At 46.7% G+C, this 20,930-nt stretch overlaps 1 long non-coding RNA gene across 2 annotated transcripts in view; it reads right to left on the reverse strand.

Moving 5' to 3' along the window:
• Positions 1–20,930, reverse strand: part of LOC144118477 (uncharacterized) — a 55,169-nt gene that overhangs the window by 4,255 nt on the left and 29,984 nt on the right. Inside the window, exon 1 of one of the 2 annotated variants that reach the window (XR_013312033.1) lies at positions 2,309–2,463. The exons of the other annotated variant lie outside the window; for it this stretch is intronic. This is a non-coding gene — a long non-coding RNA (uncharacterized LOC144118477). Of the gene's footprint in view, positions 1–2,308; positions 2,464–20,930 lie in introns of those variants that run through there. 2 annotated transcript variants of the gene reach the window in all.

A 20,930-nucleotide genomic window follows, 5' to 3' on the forward strand; every position in this document is an offset into this window, starting at 1 on the left:
CAGTAGTGAATTGGCCTAATGAGGAACTGGCGTTCTTCTGCGGACGAGCGCTTACGTAAAACGGGTGGTAATTCCCGGGGGTTCTCGTCGCATTGTCGGAACATGCAGGGTGTTTAACCAAGAGTTTACACAATTTTTAAAAATATGCTTTTTGAGTTAGAAGAGCGCTTTGTTCGGCATAGCATTGTCAGCGGTTTAGTACATCAGAATAAAGCTAAGACGCGCTAACTAGGCGACTGATTAACTGATATTGAATAGTTAACTTTTCAGCTATTACAGTTCGGCTCCCTATTTATTCAGAGGCATGTGTAGCCCGTCGTAATTATTATCCATGTCAGTTTTTAGAATTTCTAAAAAGTGGTTACGCTCGGCGCTGTGGTTCAACAACTTTTGGCTACATGGCGCCAAAATACATGCACCTTCGAGAAGCTTGCAGGCAAAGCAACCTCTCCAGTGCTCGTAACTCGTCGATATAGCCAATTTCTTGGGCCACAGCGCCGAGGGTAACCGCGTTTTCGAAATTCTAAACACCGATATTGGTATTATTTACGACGAGCTACATGTCTCTCAATAATTAAGGAGCCTAACAGTAATAGTTAAGAATTTAACGATTCAATATTAGTTAAGCAGCCTGCAAGTTAGCATACCTGATGTACTACACCTCTGATAATGGTATGCCCAAAATAGCAGTCTTCTAAATAAAAAATCCTAAATTTAAAAATTGTTTGAAGACTTAGGCGAAACACTCTGTATAAGTGCATCGTAAGCTTCTGTCACCTGCTATTTTTTCGCTCAATATTCGTAAGAACTAATAATTCACACCCAAAAAATGTTATCAGAAAACCGCAAAACTGAAATAACTAACGTTCCCTCACCCACTACAATCACCTATAATCTGCTTTAGGTTAGTGCTTCACTCTAAGAAAACTACAGCAGGAAGACTACAGAAGACTATTCATGTTAAATACCAGGTGTTTCAGGGCATACTTTCAGTAATTCTCAAAAATAAGGTTTTTGAGGCAAAAATATGGCTTTTTCAGCATAATATTACCAGTGTTGGCAGACACTGGAAAACTGGTCAACCGTTTTAAATAGTAAGCTGGTTAGCTAATTTTTATTAATGAAGTTTTCAACCTTTACACATAGGTGACTAGTTGAAATCAGAAATTTGTACCCGGTCGTTAGTAGTAGCCATATCAGTTTTTATAATTTAGAAAACGCTAGTAACCTTGGCGCGGTGGTCTGGCAAAATTTAGCTTTTTTCACTAGTTACGTGCACTGGAAAGGTTGCTTTGCCTGTATGCTTTTCGAAGGAGCATGTATTTTGACACGATGTCACCCTAATTTTGTCGAGCCAAAGCGTTGAGGATAATCGCGTTTTCGAAATTCTAATAACTGATATGGCTATCACTAACGACCGGCTACAAGTCTCTAATCGCAATCAGGTGGCTAGCTGCGATAGTTAAAAACTTAATTATCAGAAAGGATTTAACAAGCTTCCGACTTAGCACAATTCATCGACCTCAAATCCTATTCTGGTATATTGTACTTTGACAATTGTAGTAATTTTTGTTATAGTTATAGGCAATACCGATACGCTTTCTATAACCATAATTAATCACAATCGGTTGTGTTTGCGTTATCTTTTACGCAGATAGCACTTACTCGTTCTTTCGTAGATTTTCTGCCGAGTGCAAAACTTTTGTCAAGAGTACATCAATAGCGCACCGGAGTCATATGGTTCTTGAGAAAAGGAGGGCTTCGCCGTTGTTCTCAATTGCTTATTTTATTTCAACAGTTTTGTTTTGTTATTTTTCATGAGAATGAATACATTTGACTATGAGTCCTTAGAATTGGAGCAAATATATTCACGCAGACGTTCTTTTTGGCACTATTGTTGAATACTTCCGAACCAGTGCTACTAATAAACCATATTAATATAAAAAAGTATGTCACGTTTGTGTGAAGGAAATCATGGTACCAAGAGTATATAATTGGATGTTCCGGAGCAGCTATAAATTGTACACTGTCTCTCATTTCCATTTATGTTGTTATATAAATACAGATCATAGGGCTTTAAAAATTTTTCGCAAAAATTAACAAAGCACTTTATCAATGAGGTGGACGATACAGTTCGAAAATAAATGTTGTCTCTAAAACGCCCAATTTTCACAAAATATCTTTTTACCATCTTGTGAGGTACGCGTGGTCCACGCTGGCGCAATTTTTTCGAACCGCAATACTGTGCTTTGTAAGAAATAGAGAAGAGTAAAGTTATCATCCGCACGCACAAAATAAAACGCCTCACCTGCAATTAAAAACGCGAAAGCGGCAGATATAAACATTGTTCCCAACATGTCGCAGAGATGCTCGGAGCAAAATCCTCGCTTTTGCAACTTCAGCGAAGCAGCGGCCGCTCGTGTACTGGTGCTGCGGTGCTGAGACGGATGCATAAATAGCCCCGTGCTCAAAGCACGTACGTAGACTTGGTGTACGTGCGCGGATGTGATTGGCTGGCCGATAAGTCATGCATTCTTTTACTTTTCTTGCCCGATACTGACGACCCGTCCGGATGTAGAAAGAGCGCCTCAATGGTATAGCGGGAACTTTTCCGTCTGCTGGAACCAGAAATGTCAAGTCCTCTTGAAGAAATACAAATAGTTGACCAACAGGATGAAATGCCGCACCGACATATGCAGTAGCCTTGGTAATATGTTTATCCCAAATGTAACGGAGGCTTAGCTGAGCGCTTAGGCGGCGGCGAAACAGTCCCTTGTGTGTCAGGGTCAGCAGGCTCTCGCTTTGAGCGGTGGCAGTGTGGCTATAGGCTAGTGCCCTTTGTCCTCTTCACAATGGCCCCGGGGAGAAAAGGACACATGGCGCTCACAACACGACCGAGTTGTAGTCTGGCTAGAGGAGTTGGACATGCACAGTCACGCGGCCATGTAGGGGGCGATCGGGAGACGGTGTGAGGGGTTCAGTAATGTATAGTGCACTTCAGCAGGTGGTAGGGGCCATATGGTATTTGGAAAGAATGTTCTTGGAGAGGCCGGGAGCACTGGAGGGAATCCACAGCGAGACGAGTGAACCGGGTGGCAAAGCCGTGTCAAGCTGACCTTCGTCATGGCTGTGTTTTTGACTCCCCTGTGTGTCTATAGTGAGCGATCTGGCGGCGGTCTTCTGCCAGCTGGGCAGCTTTAGAAACAGTTGTACACTCATATAAGGCAGGGCGGTATGGGAGAACTGTGTAGATGAGAGCGGATGGATGCGGTTGTAAAGCAGCGAGAAATGGGGAGAAACTGGTAGTGGATTGGGTAGCAATGTTGCAGGCGTACGTTGTATAGAACGAGGTGTCAGTTCGTGTGGTTGGTAGCAACGTACATGGCCAGCATGCCGCCCAGAGTGCGGTTAAATGGTCCTGTTAGACCATTTGTTTGCAGATGATAAGCTGTACAAGTCCGATGATTTATGTTTCACTCGGCGAGTTGAGCTTTAACGTCGTCAGACAAGAAGACGCATCCCCTGTCCCTGAGGAGTTCGCAAGAAGCACCGTGGCGAAGTATGAAGTGCTACAAAGTGAAGGACGCCACATCACGAGCTGTAGCAGCCGGGAACGTGGTGGTTTCGGCGTACCTGACTTGGCGATCAATGACAACAATGACCCAGCGGCCACGAACAAGGCCAGAAGCGATGGGCACAAGAACAGAAGAGCGCGCAGGCATGCCAGGGTCTTCGGCAATGACGGCTTTGGCAGAAGCAGCAGAAGGGGCATGGGTCGACGAGGCACCACTAAGTGCAAAGAACTCGAGTTCAGCACAATCACAATCAATGTCTGCGTTATGGCGCGATAGGAAGTCCCGACCCAAGTTGATGCCATGAGAACAGGTGGGCAAAATGATGTATTTAATTACATAGAGAATCGCCTCAATAACGACGTGAGCCGTGCGCGTCGCTAACGGCGCAATAGCCTGCGCGCTTGCGGTGCGCAGCGAGAATGCAGAAAGTGGGGTCGTCATTTCTCGCAAGGAGCGGCAAAAGTTTGCGGCCATGGCAGAAACGGCAGCACCGGTGTCCACAAGCGCCGCAACACAAACGCCCTCTACAGAAACTGCGATTACATCTGCGGGTGGTAAATGAGGCCTTTGACATTTCCCTGGTGGTGCAGTTCTCGCCTCAGGAACTGCGACATCTAGTTTTCCTCTTGCAAAAGGTCCGGGCGCCGGCGCATGTGGGAGAAAGCGCGTGGTGACGCGTAGACGCTGAGCACCGGGTGGAGAAGGCGGTGCGATCAGGTGAAAGAGGGCGACTCTCTGGCGGCTCGGCTGGCGTTGAGTATTCATTTGGGGGAGGCCAGTAACCGGCAACTCGGGATACTGGCATACGACGACGCCAAAGCCGGGCCACATGACCAGGCAATCCGCAAGAGAAACAAATAGGCCGATTGTCACCAGTAAGCCAGAGGTTGCCGAATTGTCGAAGTGGTCGAGAAAAAAAAATGGGTGGGGTTCAACGTTGTTTGAACCTAGTCATGCGAGCGAAAGTTCTGTTAAGTATGGTCTCCACTTTCTCAAATCGAATGTCAAGGTCAAAGATCAAGGCCAGGCACCCAATGGTCAAAGACATATGATAATGTAGTCATACAACATAGCTTGAGCCACGCCACCACGCAGTTAAGTTCGGCTTTACCTTGTGAAGCATTGAAATTCTTTGTCTCATCCGCATCAAAATCGGAAGTTGTACTCCAAGGAGTAGAGCTCTCGCTCTAAAAGACACCGGAGCGTGAGGTACCTACGGCACGGGCGTTGGAGGCGGAGCGTAGGTTGGGGAATAGTTAGGCGGCCTCGGCCATGCGACGGCGGTAGCGTAGAGCAGTGGCGCAGCGGCAGGTGCTTGTGGCTGTGCTGGTGCGTATGGAGGGACCGGTGGAAGGGCCTCAGCCACCTCTTCACACGAAGTCTTTAATGTGTGCCAATAGCGCCGAGTGGTAGGGTGCCGCCGACATGCCGGGAAGCGACTCGACAGGCGCTGCTGAGTGCTGGCGAGTGATTAGCCTCTGCTTGCGCAACTCGTCGTAGCTCTGGCAGACTGACGACTTCGGGCAACGGCGCGGAGATTTCGCGACAGCAGCATTTAAAAGGTGTCATACACGATCCTTTTCAGAATATGCTTGATCTTGTCAGCCTCGGACATCTGGGCGTTAACGCGCGAGCACCGGTTACCACATCTTCAATGTAGCTTGTGAAGGTCTCACCCAACTGCTGGGAACGCTCGCGCAAGCTACGTTCGGCGCATAGCATGCGCACAGCAGGGCATCCGAACACTTCGGTGAGATTCGCCTTGAGAGTGGTCCCAGTGGAGAAGTCTGCTTCGTGGTTTCGAGACCACAGACTGGCAACGCCGGTCAAACAGAAGATGACGTTGTTGAACTTGGTGGCTTCGTCCCACTTTTTACAAGTCCTCATCCTTTCGTATGATGTGAGTCAAGTAAAACTCTACCTTGGGCGAGTTGGTTCATGCTGAAAGAAAAACTGGTAATGGCGCAAGAAACGGGGACACAGAAGGCACACAAAAGACAGGACTGACGCGACAGTCCTGTCTTTTGTGTGCCTTCTGTGTCCCCGTTTCTTGCGCCATTACCAGTTTTTCTTTCGATGTGAGTGTCTTCGCCATCATGATCGTCAGTCCCTCTGAAGAGGGCGGGGTCCCGCTGGCGGAGGGAGCCGGAACAGAGGAATACTCGGCACACCCGCACGGCCTGTTGGTTGGCGACTGCGGGCATACTGGGGGTTTGTAGCGTACTTCTACGGAGTTCCAGGGCGGTACTAGGATGGGAAACTGAACCTCCGCCGAATGTAACAAAGACAGACAGCTTTATAGTACCCATTTACAGTGCTACCGGCTCTGGCACGGCCAGGTTACGGCCATTCTTCTCGTGACTCCAGTGTCCGACTAAGGGCAACCTGCGAACCAGATTCGATCCGGAAGGCCTTGCCCAGGTCGTAATGCCAGAATGCAGTTCCCCTAAGCCACAAAGCGGCCCAATCATTCACTGGCTACTGCTGCTTTTTGTGCATGCCCATGGCAGTTCAGTGGCAGTTTGTTCAGTAATGCAGCTAACATTTCGCAAGGGCGACAGCTTGTAGTGCAGCCCTGTATAGCATTAAGTACAGCACTTGACAAAGCTATTGACATGTGGCTTCAAGCTGATAACTTCTGTTCGAACGTACCACATTTCAATGGAGGCGAAATGCCAGAGGCTGCGTATTGTGCGATGTCAGTGCATGTTAAAAAACCCCAGGTGTTCGAAATCATCGGGAGCCCTCCACTATGGCGTCCCTCATAGCTTGAGTCGCTTTGGGACGTTAAGCTCCATAAAACTATAAACCATAAGTACCCCGGAGTAATGCTCTTTCTGGATGGAGTGGTTCATGGTCACCGACAGGAAACTGATGAGACGGGAAGAAATAGAAAAGAGGTGATTCCAGCTCCAAAAAGAAGTGTACTTCTAAAAGAAGAAGTAAAAATGAAACACATTACATGGATACGGCAAGCGCACCGCACTGTCATCACTATCGCCTTTTTGTAATGGACGCAGGATGACTACCCGTTTGCACGCGATACTTTCCGCGGTCTGCAGTGACACGGTGTGTTAAGTAATTATTTTTTCACAGTTACGAAGCGCATTCTCTTTGAAATAGACGGCTAATGGGGTTGAGTAACGCTGAAACTTGGACGAGTTGGTGTGTATTCATAATGCCTCAACAGCGCAACAAGGACGGGACGAAACATTTGTCTGTAGCTTCCGTTCCTTCCCGTCCTTGTTGCGCAGTTAAGGAAACATGGATAATGGTGTTTCTTGGTGCCGCTGTGTCGTGTTTTCATCTGCGCCGAGTGTCCCTTGGGTTTTAGGCAATTTCGACTTGAGATTACTTCCTGTTGGACACGTAGGCTTTGTAAGAGAGCCTCGGATTTAATAATGCATCCAGGTTACGTATGTTCCTCGCTGAATAACGATCGCTTCTGCTGCGGTGTGAGCTTGTATTTGAATGTTGCTGCCTTGGTTTTCGGTAAAAATGTGTGCATTTTGATGCAGAATACCTTTTAATTTGGTATTCATTGTTTTCATTTAAACTTTCTCTGCGGTCGGTAAAGTATCGTTCATTTCTTGTTACTGGCTTAATTAACATGCACTCAAGCGCCAGCCGTTTTTCTGCTCTTATCCTGCTGTAGAACTACGACCTTTTGAGCTTATCCTTCCCCGCCGTTTCGTGTGGTTTTTGTTCTGCTGGAAATAATTTGACTCGAATGTCATGGGGCCAGAATTCACGGGAGGTGAAAATCAAATTGGGCTGCTGTGTGTATTTTTTCTGCTTTGAATAAAGTTCAAGGAGGCTGCCGCAAGGGGCACGCACTTTGAGACTTTAGTTTTTGTCAAAACATGCCACACCAGATTGTGCTTCACCTCACTTTACGTGAACCTAAGGAAAAGAAGTCAATAGCAGTGTTTGCATGAATGACAACTGGCGCATCGCATCGCATCAGCTTTCTAGCGCATCGCATTCATGTGAACGGCGATAATGCGCTAGGAAAGCGCGCTGCGTCAGTGCACCAGACGGGAGTAGATCGAGGAAGGTAAGTCGACTTTAGCGGTGAATGGAAGCGGGTTTGGAGGTGCCCCTCCTCCTTCTTGTGATGGTTTAACAATACCCCCCCCCCTCCCCCCCCCCCCCCCCCCCTTCAGCCGGATAACAAAACACACTGCGCTCAGGGTGGTGGCTGAACTTCATGCGCCGATGAAAAGTCATCCTATCCCGTGGAGCTCCCACGCCGTAGTGCTGCGTAGAGGTAAAGGCGAGTCTGCCTTCGCGCAAAGCTGAAACTGTGTGATGGAAGGCGCATGCATGCCGAGCGGGGCCAGATTTCTGGGTCGCTGTAGGAGGGGGCAGTTGGGGGAGGGGGAAGATGATCTCCTCTCAGCCATGTATTTCTTCAACTTTTTTGAAAGAAAAGGGGTCTGGCATACTTTTCCTAAGTAAAAACTTTTGTGAAGATAAGGTTTAGGCAGCTGGCACAGGACAGGGTTATTTAGAGAGCTATGGGAGAGGTCACCGTCCTGCAGTGGGCGTTGTTAGGCTGTTGATGATGATAATGACCACATAAACGAAGGATTGAAGCTTTGTTCTGATTGATATTGCTGTGATTGGTTATTTCGAACTGATGGCGATCCATGACACATTAAGAACTGTATGAGCATTCGTTGTGACAGGTGGTTGAGGTGTTCCAATGAAGCGACGAAACTTGCTTCACAGTTTAATCATATTTGCTTAAGATACAAGCTTAGGCTTCTGAGTAGAAGTGGAATTTCTAATGCACCATCCGTATACGCACACTCCTCGGGCACGTTCTGTTTCGTTGCTCGCCACACCTCTGGGTGCAGCAGGCACTGAATCTCGGGTCTCTAGCTGTAATATTAAAAAAAATATAGAAGGCAACAATTAGTTGTGTCACGTGATTTTGAAAGTTTGCAAAGCTTGCAAAAAGTGGCACCGTTGTGTGCAGAAGAGATCCGGATACGATGCGTATTGAGGAGCAAGAAAATAATTTTTTTGTTAATTTTGAACCTCGTTTCCGCGAACTATTTCTTTTGTCTTAGTCATTATTGTTTATTTATTTTCAAGCGACATGGCAATACTGGATATAAGTGGCAGTTGTAAGAGCAGAACCTTTCTTGCAGAACCTGCTGAACCTTTCTAACAGGTTTTGAGGAGTAAGGATTCAGAGGGATCCATATCGACCATTTAATTTCGCGGCGGTAAAGTACAGGTCTGCAGATATAAACGGAAGAAGAAGGTCCAGTGACTAAATCCTTGCACTCTGCATTACCGCTGACGGAGTAAAACAACGTTGAGAACATATACCAAACAACTCTGCTGCGAGCAGCTGCTATGAATACCCAGGTAAGTTATTTACTACAACGGCATGCCTTTTTGTCATAGTGATGGGCCGGCAAAATATGTGCGGCTGATGAAACTGCGGCAAACAGTCTGCTTAGACTGTTGAAGTAGTATTAGAGTTATCTCTGAAAAACGCACCGACGCTATGAAAGAGTCGAGGGCAGAGCGACGTTACATTGCAGGTATAAACAGTATATTTTGTTAAGGTTGATGCTTTTCCTCTGTGCTGAGGTTGCGTAAAACACCCCTTGTTCTTTCAAGGTGTGTCTAAGGATAGTATCATCACTGCGCTTGGGAGACTTAACACACGGTCTCGAACATTTCGGTTTAGTATAGAAAAATTTAGGTGCTCTCAGGTTATTTTCTTTAGAAACGAAAAAATTCAAGACTTCTGAACGCACCCGACATACTTGGCAACAAAATTTTAGCGCTCTTACGGGTACATATATAGCATTAGTTAGAAAAGCAAACGACTTGTTTCACCTCATCGTCGCATTGAGCACGTCGAATAAATGAAAGAAAAGATATCTGCGGTAAACGTCTATGTACACAGCTGCGTTGGTAGCAAATAAAGCAGTGAGAAACAGAGAGAGAGAGAGAGAGAGAGAGAGAGAGAGAGAGATAAATAAACTTTACACTAGATTAGACAGAGGCTTCCTACTAAGTGGTTTAAAGTTAATCTTACGTAGCTTGAAACTGCGGTATACTCACCCCGAAAGGAACTAAACGAAAGAAGCTAAAGGACGGAAAAAAAGGAAATAGAAAGACAGGAAAAAAACAACAACCGAGGACCGTGCACGCTGTGTGCATGGAATCGGCAACAGTTGTTACGCGGTGCTACGCGTGTGATGTGTGTTGCACACCAAGCTTTCCTGGACATAAATAAGTAGTGCCATCTGTTGGGTGCCAGCAGCAGACACCGCGTAACTCAGTGGCGAAATTTTCGCATGTAACTGTGAGAAAACTGCTGAGTGCGGGGTTATGCTGCTCGGACATGATGATAACGATGGCCTACTGTTCCCATGCGCTGCAAATCCGACGTTTAAAATGCTCCCTGCACTCGCATCGGCTTGTTCTGACGGTGAGGACGTAACATTTTCACGAAATTTTAATGCTGAAAAAAGAAGTAAAGAATGATTTTTTTTCGGAAGGTATTCCAGGCACTTAAAAGATACTTGAAACAACAAGATGCGCACGATCTATATCAGGTTCGCTCGAAGGTAGATAACGAAGATATATAATCAAGAATTCTTGTTCACGTGCATTCGATATCGTCTGCTGTTTTGACTTCCCAAGAACTGCCGCTTGTTGGCGTATGATATCACTGTGGTATAAGTATGCTTGCACTCACAGCCGTGGTGAGAGAAGGAATGTGTATTCGGAGCAAAACTGCAAGATGCTAGAAGTGCCCACCGAACATTAGGTCATCTTCTCAGTCTGTACAAGACAGCACATCTAAGATTTCGTGTCGTGACAGTCGTTCCGGAAGCCAATCTGATGAAGTTTTGAGATCCGGGAGTATGCTGTCGAAAGCTTTCGGCAGAACCAATGATAAGGCGGAAGCTGTTAAACGAGCTGATCAATATACTTCTATAGTAATTTCTTTTTGGAAAATTGCGCCCCAGCGCTAGAACAACTTTAAGGAAATGTTGCCACAAATGACATACACCAGTCAAGCAGCTTTGTTTTACGGAACTGACATTAACTAGAAACCTTCGAGATTCGAAGACACAGCCGTATCGCCGCCGAGGCACTTATTAAGCGGACGACTCCTGGTGGTTATATATAACAGGATGATGAGGGAACTAGGGGAAAGTCTTGCGCTTTTCGCATCTTCGCTTAGTGACCAAGTTAAACTCTTTTGTAATCGAATCACCAGCTTTAGTTGAAAACAGGCCGTACGACAAAAAAGTGAACCCACCCTCTTTTTCCGAAGGGACAACGCATAGGGAATGCTCTTGAAGAAAGTTCACACGACGAACAGGGGGGCGCTATACACCGGGCTTGCATTTGGTCAAGACGGCGACACTTTCAGATATGTGCTGCAGGCTTTCTTCTTCCCGAGCTTTGTTACAAACCAGTCACACAAGGGACAGGAGTTCCGGTTCTCTCTTCTTCCGATGAACTGCGAATTTCGGGCTAAGGACAAATTCCTCGATTACGTCCTTGGGGAGCTCCAGGTTTTCCGAGATATAAGCTTGCCCGCTTGCGGAATTATGCTTCTGTGGTTGGCTTCTTCTCACTTGTGTAAAAGGCTACAGCCACATACTTCAACTGTGTGGTCAACAGTAAGAAGGAACTCAAGTAGCCGATGCTTGGCCGTCGTGGGTTCCATGTAGCTATGGAACTGAACGGAAAGGGATGTTCTGCGCAATCTAGCTTGGCTTTGCCATTCGGATCTCAAAATCTTGCAGATCTGAGTGTCGTGACCCACTTAAGGTTGCAAACTAGCAAGCAAAGCGTTGACGTCTTCTGTGAGCTGCTTGGTTCTGATGAAGTAGGACAGGAGAGTACTGGGTAGACGGCTATAGCAATTAGCGCGATGCTGAAATGAGGATAAGACGAAACGTTGTGAAAACGGCCTGCGGAACGAGAAATGAATCTTACAAGGGTAAAGAGGTGCGTGCTAGTTGGTTCTTCATATCTTAAAAGAGCACAGAGGATACGGAGATTGACGAGAGTGGGCACACAAAACGCTAACTTTCAACCACGCTCATTGAGCAAACTGACATGTATATATATATGGCTTTATGCGCAAGAGATGGAAATGAACAAGTACAGTGCACGCGAAAGAAGGAAAACTGATGCTAATTGCTCTTTGCACGCCTTGCCCAGTAAGCCAATTCTGACCTCGATAACGCAAGGGGAGGGGTGCTAATGCAGTGATCACCCAGAACGATGATCCTTTGTGCTTCTGTTATCTCCTTGGTAATGCAGGCCTTGCTTCTATTATGAGTTCGACACTCATCAAAGATGGGTTTTCATTCTTTTGCACATCCCTTTGGGCATTCTGAGCAATGTAGAGGCAAGTTTCGGTTTTTGCAATTAGCCAAATATTTTTGGTGCTCCTTTAATCTGTCTTTCAAACAACTCCCTGTTTCCACAAGATGGTGAAAACTCGTAAACCAGCGCTTCAGAGTGCCTACAAATCTGTGTTGGTGCTTTAATTGTCTTACATGCATTGCTCGGCATCGCCACGAAACTACTGACATAACTAAGGATAGAAAGCTTGCACTCGTATAAAAAGACTACACGAACCTGCGAACGTTGCTCTATTTTCTTAACTTGTGGGACAGTATGAATGTAGGGAATGACTGCTGCCTTTTTCTGCTTCTGTTGGTTTTCTATGTCGTGGCCATTTTCGTGTTCCTGTTCTTTCTTAAGCAAACCCTCAGCAATAGATACTTGCATGCTTTATTTTGGCAGCTTGCCGCAGATAGTCTAGATGTTAGTTGAACAAAACTATGGTCAGGCAGCTGCTCGCAGGATTTCATCAGGGTGTTCTTGAGACATGACAGTGGCTGTCTTAAACAGCATGGAATGCGCTGAGTGAAACTATAGCGCATTGAGCGAACTGAGTAAAACTCTCATCCGCCCATGAACCAGAATGATGGACCAACGAAAATTAGTGGCTGCGCTGTCACAAGGGCACCGTGTATGCCGGCTGACTGGACGAGGAGATTCGGGTTTTTTTTAGAGAGACCGCTAACGGGCTTCCATTTGAATTTTGTCCGCCTTTCCGTTCAGGAATGGCTCCAATATTTTCCAGGGACGATTATAACGCCTTGATCTACGCACTGGGCTTGTGAGGAATGTACAAGTCCGGCCAGGGTCCTTTCAAGGAACGCTGAACCCTCTTACAGAAAATGGCCGAAAATATGATACACCCCAGTGGTTGTCATGCATCGTCTCTAGAACGCGCGGCCACAAAAAAATCCTTTAAAATATTCATTAAACGCAGAGTTACAGCCATTTCAAACAAGCGATTTCACCAAGCTTATCTCTACCATGCCCTCTTCGAGTCGTGTTCTCCGACACGGCTGTGAGGCAAGCCTCCGCAATCCAAATTTCACTTCCTCCTCCAGTTTTCATCGGAAGCGCGAAGTACGTGAAATCATAGGCCCCACCTCGCCAAGAATCTCTACTTTTTGCTGCCTGGCGTATGTATATACGGCTGCGTTTCCGCGGGCTTGTCGGAGCAGCGCCTCATGATGCTGATGATGAATTTTTATGGCGCAAGGGCGTCTATGGCCAAAGAACGCCATGACACAAGGTATTTTCGACTTCTCAATGTGGGGTTAAAGACCAATTTTCCAAGCAATTCACCCTAAATAAGCCGAGCACCAGACGAGGGGAAAGCTTGTACACATTGTATCACCGGTGGGTACACGGCGGCACTGGGGATCGAGCCCCGCACCTCCCGCATGCGAGACGGATGCTCAACCACTAGGCCACCGCTGCGCTTTTCCCTCATGATGCATGACGGTGTGCGTGAAGCATGGATGCTAGGATTGGAGGGTGGTGAGGCACGAGAACGTCTCAACAGCTTTCTGCTGAGGCACTGCGCCTGCGTGTGCGGTAAAATAGGAATAAATGAACCACATGGAGGATAAATGAAGGACAGGGTAGTATGCATACAGCACAGAAACAGAATTGGACCAGGGCGCGAAACTTAAAATATATGCTTTTTCTTGCCCCAAAACCAAAAGTGTGTGGGAGCTACTTGTAGGCCAGACGTAATGCGTGATTCGACCGCGCTTCAGAATGATCATCCAAAGAAATGCACTTCTCTGTGCCATCACAGCAAAACGTTTGGTGCCAGTGTAAGGACAGACAGTTTATTTTGTAGAAATAAAGTGGTGGAAGGGTTTCGATTTGAACTTTTGGCGCCTGTCATGGAACGAATAGGTCTAATAATTAGCTGAAGTGATCATGACTGCCTGACCTACGTATTGGGCTTGTTTTTTGAAATGTGGAAACCTGAAATGTCGGAAATAAAATGAACTGAACTCTTCAAATAGCACTTGAAGGTGCTCCCTCCTTTGGCACTTCCAAGACCCTGACGGTTTTCGCTGTCTCCAATGCCTATTCAAGAAAGTGCTGGCTATCTGAGTCATTTGTGTAAAACAAAACGCATTCGAAATTCAAATACCTCACGTGTGTCCGTCTGACAAAAATATTGCCCTGGTTCGGCGCCCAGGAGCCCTAAATATATTCATCCATACGAGTATAGGAAGATTAAGGAATAAACTTCTATAAATGGGACACTAACCGCAGTTGTTCACGAAAAGAAATTGCCTAAAAGCAGTAGACTTCTGAACGAGCACGCTATATAGTTCCATAATTTTAGAAAGCCACTGCAGAGACAGTTACGAGAGAGTATGCATGCTCTTGAAATGTGCAGGTTTTTTACCGTGGATGTCATATTTTTTGTTTCAGAATAATTTTCTCTTTGCTTGATAATGACTGTAGGGTTGTAGGGAGCACCTACTGATCTTGCGAATTCTTGTCATCGTCACTCCTAGATTCAAGCTGGTGCCAGTTTAACGAACAGTGTTTGGCCTCCACGCGAAACACGCAGCAGAGCTTTCGTAGCCCCATGGGTCCTGGCGCAACACGACTTTTTATCCCCTTTATATTATAGAACAGTTTCGTCCGACAGGTTTCTACGCTCTCAAATTAACCGGACCACTTAGCCTTCTTTAAAACAGAGATTTGCATGTAGACTTGATGCGAACATCAAACGTGCTTCCGCATTCGCAGTTCGGCTGCAGACAGCTTCAACAGTTCTAAAGCATGCTGTCCTAACTTCAAATTTTTTTCTTATGCCACCTCAGAGAGTGTACAGCGGATATAAAATTAAAATCTTCGTAGCCATTCTTTTGCCCCCCCCCCCCCCCCCCCCCCCAAAAAAAAAAAAAAGTGATGTAGAAATAACTTCAGGGACTAGGGGCGCGACATAGTTGATTGTGCACACTATAAACAATATTTAGGGCTCATCGACGGCCTAATATATTGGATGTGAGCCGTAACCTTTGGAATATATATGAGTCTGTGAAACACCGCACATATGAGTGGTTCTATTCAGGAAAAAAAATCGTGCGACACATGGAACAAAATGTTTTATTTTGAATCCTATAAGTGCTTTAAATAAAGAGGCAGTATTTGAAGCCTTTTAGATCAGAAGCCTATGATACTGGACTGTGATTGTCTAGTTGTTTCGTTGTTGCCCTTTCGTTTCTTCTTCAAATTTGTAATCAATCATGTCTCAGATGAATAACGATTGCACCACTAGTTTCCAACTGACCAGTGCCACACAATATTATGGACCACAGTCCCCTATGTTTCCTTGGTTTCGGTAACTTATTTTGCTTCAACTGTAGTTCGTTACTTATGGTATTTTTACTTTATTGATGCAGACTACCGTATAATATGAAAGGACATGGTTATGAAAGTAATAAACTTTACCCGACAAAAAATTATACTCACGTAGCATGGTTCTCTGGTATTCAAAAGCTTCGCCATGCCGGGACACGAAAACTGACATTTCGAATAAACATGACCCTGAAACAGTAAAATGAAATGTGCCGATCCGAAAAGAAGGGTTTTGTTTTGTTCCTGGTTAGTTGTAGAATAAACAATTGTGATGGTGAGCCACTGCCGGTCATCTCAGTTTGCTTCTACTGTGGCTTTAATTCTTATGTCCATTGTCTTATCTCCCTTCCGAAGGTAGCCAGCACGACGGTTTGACGTTCATTATTTGTAATGAAAATATCATGAAACATTATGCAAGAAAGTGAGCTAGTATACTAGAAACATTTCGTAGAATAGCCCTGAAAGTGTGGGGCAGAAAATATTGCGCGACAGTTTTTTTTTTCTCAATCATTGAGCTTTTTTTCTAGTTCCTAACACTAAAAGAGTTATGAATTAATTATGCAAGCATTAAAATCAATAAATCTAGCTCTACATGCACGTAGGTGGCACCGCATCCTAGCGCTTTCCGTTTCACAAACACATCATCACTACGAATGGAGAAATTACTTTCAAGGACAAGAATTTCATACTCTCTTCGTGGTATTCTCAACTTCCGGGCTGATGCTGGGCACAGCAGAGCAATTATTTGTAGTTTATTTCCTCACTTGTATGCAGTGCGCTGGCATTCGCCCTTTCTAACCGCAAGATTATACCACCAAAAATACCTAAAAATTTGTGTATTCTCGGATTTATTTCTGTTGCCATTTAGAGCTGTGGTTATTTTACCATGATGCCGGCAGTGCAAATATCAAAAGAAATCTCGGTGATTGCTTCTACTCTGGCCTCTTAGCTGTAATGCCAGCTTAAAATGAAGCTGTGCTGTGACGTTCGTTTTACAGCTGTGCTCAGTTTAACCACTTTGACTACGAGGGTATTATGTTTGGTACTCGCGTAAAGTACTGATCTGGGCGGTACAATATGCATTTTGCGTCTTGTATTACAGCTGGGAGGATAAAACTGGAAATACTTACATCCTTTGGGTCACAGTCCGTGCTATTGCCAGAGTGTGGCTTTTCTGGTTCTTGTGCAGCTAACAGAAAAAAAAAAGAAGGGAAAAGATGCATAACGCATAACGTAGGCGCTTATCCACCACAAATGCACGCATTTTAGGTGACGCCAAAGAGCTATCACTGTCACGCAGGTGTTCAGAATTCTGCACTGCGCTCGACGAAGTCCTATACACACTTCGAAAGAGACTGCTATACTGGGTGTAATAATATGGGTAGGAATGTGTTTTATAACTGGAAACACTTAGGCGACGTGCGGTTCGAGTGCGATCTAACGCCGAGAGATGACAATGAAACTTGGGCAAATGGCTATATTCACAAATGAAAAAGACTGCTTACGTGTGAGACTATCTTCACAAATGAAGCAGAGGCACTTAAGAGTGCTTACGAGTGAGAAGGCGTAAGACCTCCCACCCACTTTGTGGACGCAGTCGCCGCGCACTGCAGCGTGATGTAACCCGATGCCATGCAGCTGGCAATTCTACCGCTGCATGACTCTACATGGTTCAATAAAACTTGTTGCTGGGCTAGTGGGTGACACATGCTTGAATAAAATGTAGCGCAAAAGAGACGATCACGAGAGGAAGACAGCATTCGTGCTTGTGGTGTCTACCTCCCGTGCTTGCGTCTCTTTTGCGCTACATTTTATTCAAGTATGACTCTACATAGGGGCCGCCGCGACGCCAGCGCCTCCCGTTCTGATCTACGCGAAAACTGTGCGAAGGCATTTGCCGCCCTACCGCTACCCGCGCTTCCTCTTGAGGGTATGACGCGACTGCTAATGGGGATTTGCTGGACAGCTAATCCAGCAAATGTAATTTAAAGTGGTTCAGGGAACCTTCTACAAAAAACTAAAAGCCAAAAATCGGCACCAATGTGACGAAGAAAGGAAATCTATGCACGTGATCCCGTACCAGCACAAGCTTCCGCACAATATGAAGAAAATAGCAACACAATACAAGGCGAACCGGATTTTCTCTGCGCCGTGCAAACTATTTAGCCTACGCAGCATTCTAGCTGAGAAAAACGACAAAACCTAAAGAATGCAAAAAAAAAAACATGTATGGAAAGCCACAACTTGTGCAACTGGAGTGGTGTACGAGATCCCGATGCTATGCGCCAATTCCTATATCGGGCAGACTGGTAGACGTGCAAATGAAAGAATAAGAGAACATAGATGGCGTGTGAACAACAATGCAGGCGTCCATTTTGCCGACCACAGCAAGAAATGCAAAAAAATGTGGCTGTTATGATTGTGGACCAGAGTGCGCTTTCAAATGTGAGCCAACGTATAATGAATCTGCAAAAGACCAAAGTGAAAGGGAGGCGGTTGAAGCGTGGCTTACGTCTAGGTGCGGTGACTGGTACGTCAGCACGCCATCAATTTGCTTGTAAAAAAAAAAATTGGCGGTGGTTTAGCTCTGGTTAAATCTGGAGTGACGCGATAGCTACAGCTAGCCGTGAGTGGAACTTGGTCACGTGACCAATCTCGTGACCAACCACGTGACAGCCACCGGGTGGCAGCGCCGCCACGCTGAAGACTTGAAATGCTATCGTAATATCGTTATCACTACAAAAGGAGCAGAAAAATTGGTGGCGGGTTAGATTTGGTTAAACCTGTAGTGACGCAATAGCTACAGCTGGCCGAGTGGAACTTGGTCACATGACGAACCGCGTGATCAGGCACGGCGCCACGCCGCCGGAAGGTGCTCCGCACCACGTGACCAATCCCGTGACACTCTGGCGGCACAGCCACGGCGTGGTAGCGCTGCCACAGGATGACAGCGCCGCCATCGCCCCGGCGCCGCCACGCTCAAGGCTCGAAATGCTACCGTAATGTAGCATTCAGTACAAAAAATTGGCGGTGGTTTAGCTCTGGTTAAACCTGGAGTGACGCGATAGCTACAGCTGGCCGAGCGGCACTTGGTCACGTGACCAACCACGTGATCAATCACGGCGACGCGCCGCCGGCAGCTGCTCCGCACCACGTGACCAACCACTTTACAGCGTGGTGGCACAGCACGGCATGGCGGCGCAGCCACAGGGCGGCGCCGCCGACACGGCGGCGCCACGCTGAAGGCTCGAAATGCTACCTTATTGTAGCTATCGCTACAAAATATGATGGGACAGTTAGGCTCCATGTTCAGGATATGACATGATAGAGTAAAGGAGTTAATGCCCATGCATGCGGAATTGTCCACTCTTATTTCACATTGATAGGTCCCCGGAAGTCCTCACATCACTCCTTACGCAATGGTGCAGTGGCTAAACGATGCCCCTCTGCCATGAGATGGAATGCTCTGCCCGTGGTGTGGCTTGCGACTCATTAATGAGTCAGTGCCCATGTATGCAGAATTGTCTCTTCTCATTTCACATTGATAGGTTCCCGGAAATCCTCACATCACTCCTTCCGCAATGGTGCAGTGGCTAAGGGATGCCCCTCTGCCTTGAGATGGCACGCGCTGCCAGTGGTGTGTCTTGCGGCTCTTTAATGAGTCATTGCCCATGTATGCGGAATTGTCCACTCTCATTTCACATTCATAGGTCCCCGGAAGTCCTCACATCACTACTTCCGCAATGGTGCAGTGGCTAAGGGATGTCCCTCTGCCTTGAGATGGCACGCGCTGCCAGTGATGTGTCTTGCGGCTCATTAATGAGTCAGTGCCCATGTATGCGGAATTGTCCACTCTCATTTCACATTGATAGGCCCCCGAAAGTCCTCACATCACTCCTTCAGCAATGGTGCAGTGGCTAAAGGATGCCCCTCTGCCTTGAGAGGGCATGCTCTGCCAGTGGTGTGGCTTGCGACTCATTAATGAGTTAATGCCCATGTATGCGGAATTGTCTCTTCTCATTTCACATTGATGGGTCCCCGGAAATCCTCACATCCCTCCTTCCGCAATGGTGCAGTGGCTAAGGGATACCCTCTGCCTTGAAATGGTACGCGCTGCCAGTGGTGTGTCTTGCGGCTCATTAATGAGTCAGTGCCCATGTATGCGGAATTGTCCACTCTCATTTCACATTGATAGGTCCCCGGAAGTCCTCACATCGCTCCTTCAGCAATGGTGCAGTGGCTAAGGGATGCACCTCTGCCTTGAGATGGCATGCTCTGCCAGTGGTGTGGCTTGCGACTCATTAATGAGTTAATGCCCATGTATGCGGAATTGTCTCTTCTCATTTCACATTGATAGGTCCCCGGAAATCCTCACATCACTCCTTCCGCAATGGTGCAGTGGCTAAGGGATACCCTCTGCCATGAGATGGCATGCTCTGCCAGTGGTGCGGCTTGCGACTCATTAATGACTTAATGCCCATATATGCGGAATTGGCCATTCTCAACTTTACATTCACAGATCCCTGGAAGTCCTCACATCACTCCTTCCACAATGGTGCAGTGGTTAAAGAATGCGCCTCTGCCATGAGATGGCACGCGCTGCCAGTGGTGCGGCTTGCGACTCATTAATGACTTAATGCCCATATATGCGGAATTGGCCATTCTCAACTTTACATTCACAGATCCCTGGAAGTCCTCACATCACTCCTTCCACAATGGTGCAGTGGTTAAAGAATGCGCCTCTGCCATGAGATGGCGCGCGCTGCCAGTGGTGCGGCTTGCGACTCATTAATGACTTAATGCCCATATATGCGGAATTGGCCATTCTCAACTTTACATTCACAGATCCCTGGAAGTCCTCACATCACTCCTTCCACAATGGTGCAGTGGTTAAAGAATGCGCCTCTGCCATGAGATGGCACGCGCTGCCAGTGGTGCGGCTTGCGACTCATTAATGACTTAATGCCCATATATGCGGAATTGGCCATTCTCAACTTTACATTCACAGATCCCTGGAAGTCCTCACATCACTCCTTCCACAATGGTGCAGTGGTTAAAGAATGCGCCTCTGCCATGAGATGGCACGCGCTGCCAGTGGTGCGGCTTGCGACTCATTAATGACTTAATGCCCATATATGCGGAATTGGCCATTCTCAACTTTACATTCACAGATCCCTGGAAGTCCTCACATCACTCCTTCCGCAATGGTGCAGTGGTTAAAGAATGCGCCTCTGCCATGAGATGGCACGCGCTGCCAGTGGTGCGGCTTGCGACTCAATTTGCTCTTCCCGAATAAACTTCCGCTATCAGTCATTAACTTAATGGCCATCTACCACGGTGGTGAATTTGCTCACAGACCGAATGGTAGCTTCTGATGACGACGCAAGGTAACGTGACCTAGGTGGCCCACCTAGGTTGCTTTTTCAGAGGGTGGTCACCTGGGCCACCCTAAGCCGCCCCCTATTTTTCACTCACAACGCCGCCAACGCTGACTCTGGATTTTCTTTGTGACGGGGCCTTAAACGCTATCGCGTTAATATAGGCTGACCGCGGACCGTATACTGCAGCCACGGACTGCAGCTAAGCCTTTCTTACCGCGTG

This window comes from Amblyomma americanum, chromosome 2, assembly GCF_052857255.1.
Source record: "Amblyomma americanum isolate KBUSLIRL-KWMA chromosome 2, ASM5285725v1, whole genome shotgun sequence".
NCBI lineage: Eukaryota > Metazoa > Arthropoda > Arachnida > Ixodida > Ixodidae > Amblyomma > Amblyomma americanum.